At 44.0% G+C, this 3,000-nt stretch overlaps 1 non-coding gene across 1 annotated transcript; it reads right to left on the bottom strand.

The window, feature by feature from the left end:
- Positions 1-484: 484 nt before the first annotated feature.
- Positions 485-591, bottom strand: LOC133813017 (small nucleolar RNA R71). Its single transcript, XR_009884067.1, has one exon. It is a non-coding gene; the product is annotated as a small nucleolar RNA R71 (small nucleolar RNA).
- Between the last annotated feature and the right edge of the window lie 2,409 nt (positions 592-3,000).

The raw sequence follows: 3,000 nt of genomic DNA, 5'->3' as shown, positions 1-3,000 counted from the left end.
CAGAAAAAGGAGGAAGGCTCAAAAGGCTAACAGCCGAGGCACTATGGCTGAGCATGTTGATGAAGAGGGGGATGGCCAGCAAGTCACTAATCCCATTGTTCTGGCGGATGACAGAGCCAGAGCAATACGGGAATATGCTGCCCCCATGTTTAATGAGCTAAATCCAGGCATTGTGAAGCCAGAAATACAAGCAGCTCAATTCGAGCTCAAGCCAGTGATGTTTCAAATGCTCCAAACCGTGGGGCAGTTCAGCGTGATGCCAACGGAGGATCCTCATCTCCACCTTCGTTCATTTTTGGAGGTGAGCGATTCCTTTAAGCTTCAAGGAGTGAGTGAAGAAGCATTAAGGCTGAAGCTATTTCCGTTCTCTTTAAGGGACCGAGCTAGATCATGGCTCAACACCCTTCCTCCCGATTCCGTTACAAATTGGAATGACTTGGCTGAGAAATTTCTAAGAAAATACTTCCCTCCCACCAGAAATGCAAAGTTTAGAAGTGAGATTATGTCGTTTTAGCAGCTGGAAGATGAGTCCACTAGTGATGCGTGGGAAAGATTCAAAGAGCTTTTAAGAAAATGTCCACACCACGGTATCCCACATTGTATACAAATGGAGACATTTTACAATGGTCTCAATGCAGCCTCTTGAATGGTCTTGGATGCTTCAGCCAATGGAGCCATTCTTTCCAAGTCTTACAACGAAGCATTTGAGATTTTGGAAAGGATTGCTAGTATAACTATCAATGGTCAAACACTAGAGCTCCTACAAGTAGAAAGGTGGCGGGAGTTCTTGAAGTAGATGCATTAACGACTCTAACAGCTCAAATGGCCTCAATGACCAACATCTTGAAGAATATGAGTTTGGGAGGAAATATTCAGCCAGTTGCTGCCAATCAGAGTGCAGAAGTATCATGTGTGTATTGTGGGGACGGGCATACTTTTGAGAATTGCCCTTCCAATCCAGCCTCGGTTTTCTATGTGGGTAATCAGAATTTCAACCGCAACAACAACCCATATTTGAACACTTACAATCCAGCGTGGAAGAATCATCCTAATCTGTCATGGGGGGGGGGGGGGGGGGGGTCAAGGAGCAAGTTCAAGCACAGCACCAGCACAAGGAAGACAAGCATATCCACCAGGTTTTTCACAGCAGCCAAGACCTTCACAACATGTTCAAAACTCCCAGCCGAACTCTTTGGAGAATCTAATGAGGGAGTATATGGCTAAGAATGATGCAGTAATACAGAGCCAAGCAGCTTCTCTTCGTAATCTTGAGATGCAGCTCGGCCAGCTAGCCAATGAAATGAAAACTAGGCCGTAAGGATCTTTGCCTAGTGATACAGAAAATCCAAGGAGAGATGGGAAAGAACACTGTAAAGCTATTCAGCTGCGGAATGGTAAAAATCTGGGAAATTCTGAGGAAATACAGGGTAGTGGAGAGCCCACTTCAATCCAAAGTGAAGGAGAAACAAGTAACAAAACTGCCCAGGAAATTGCTGAAACTGGCCCAGTTGCTACAGCAAAGGGTCAGCAAACTGCTCCAATAAATTCTGGTCCTAAACTGCCCCTTCCATTTCCGCAGCGATTTCGCAAACAACAACAGGATGGTCAGTTCAGAAAGTTTTTGGATGTACTGAAACAGTTGCACATTAATATCCCCTTGGTCGAAGCATTGGAGCAAATGCCGAATTATGTCAAGTTCTTAAAGGATATTTTGACAAAGAAAAGGCGATTGGGGGAGTTTGAGACTGTGGCTCTCACAGAAGGATGTAGCGCGATGTTGAAAAGCAAGATCCCTCCTAAGTTAAAAGATCCTGGCAGTTTCACGATTCTGTGTTCTATTGGAGGTAGAGATGTTGGAAGAGCATTATGCGATTTGGGCGCTAGCATCAACCTTATGCCTATGTCAATCTTCAAAAAGTTGGGTATTGGTGAAGCACGACCCACTACTGTTACATTACAGCTTGCTGACAGATCTATGGCTCATCCAGAGGGCAAAATCGAAGATGTTCTAGTCCAAGTGGATAAGTTTATCTTTCCGGCGGACTTCATCATTCTAGACTATGAAGCGGATAGAGAAGTACCTATAATATTGGGTCGGCCTTTTCTTGCTACAGGGCGGACTCTTATTGATGTACAGAACGGAGAACTTACTATGCGGGTGAATGACCAACAAGTCACTTTTAGTGTATTCAAAGCCATGAAGTTTCCGGATGAAGTTGAAGAATGCTCTAGAGTTGATGTTATTGACACTTTAGTGGCTGAAAGAATCAGTAGAAGTGTGGAAAAAGCTGCTATGGGTACCCAGATTTTTGTAGATGAGGAGGGTTATAGTAGTGAGGAAGAGCAGATTATTACATGGGTGGATTCTTATCAACCAGTAAAGAAATTCAATAAAGTCTTTGAAGCTCTAAATCTGCCAGAAAAGCACTTCCAACCACCCAAACCATCTGTTGAAGAACCACCCCAGCTGGAGTTAAAGCCACTGCTAAGTCATTTAAAGTATGTGTACTTGGGCGACAATGATACTTTACCTGTGATAATATCTAGCTGTCTGGAGTCTGTTGCTGAAGAGGCATTGCTGAAACTGCTGAAGCAGCATAAAAGGGCGATTGGATGGACAATGGCTGATATTCAAGGGATTAGTCTAGCGTTATGTATGCACAAGATCTTGCTGGAATCTGATTGTACTCACTCTGTGGAGCAGCAAAGGAGGTTGAATCCAGTAATGAAGGACGTGGTTAGAAAAGAAGTCATTAAGTGGCTTGATTATGGGATAATCTATCCGATTTCCGATAGCACTTGGGTTAGTCCTGTCCAATGTGTTCCGAAGAAGGGGGGTGTTACAGTAGTTACTAATGACAGCAACGAACTTATTCCTACTCGCATAGTTACTGGGTGGCGAGTTTGTATGGATTATAGAAAACTGAACAAAGCCACTAGAAAGGACCATTTCCCTTTGCCCTTCATCGACCAAATGTTGTACCGCTTGGCGGGTAAGGA

Source organism: Humulus lupulus, chromosome 1, assembly GCF_963169125.1.
Source record: "Humulus lupulus chromosome 1, drHumLupu1.1, whole genome shotgun sequence".
NCBI lineage: Eukaryota > Viridiplantae > Streptophyta > Magnoliopsida > Rosales > Cannabaceae > Humulus > Humulus lupulus.
Note: the sequence above shows the minus strand (reverse complement) of the source record. Positions and strands in the feature narration are given on the sequence as shown.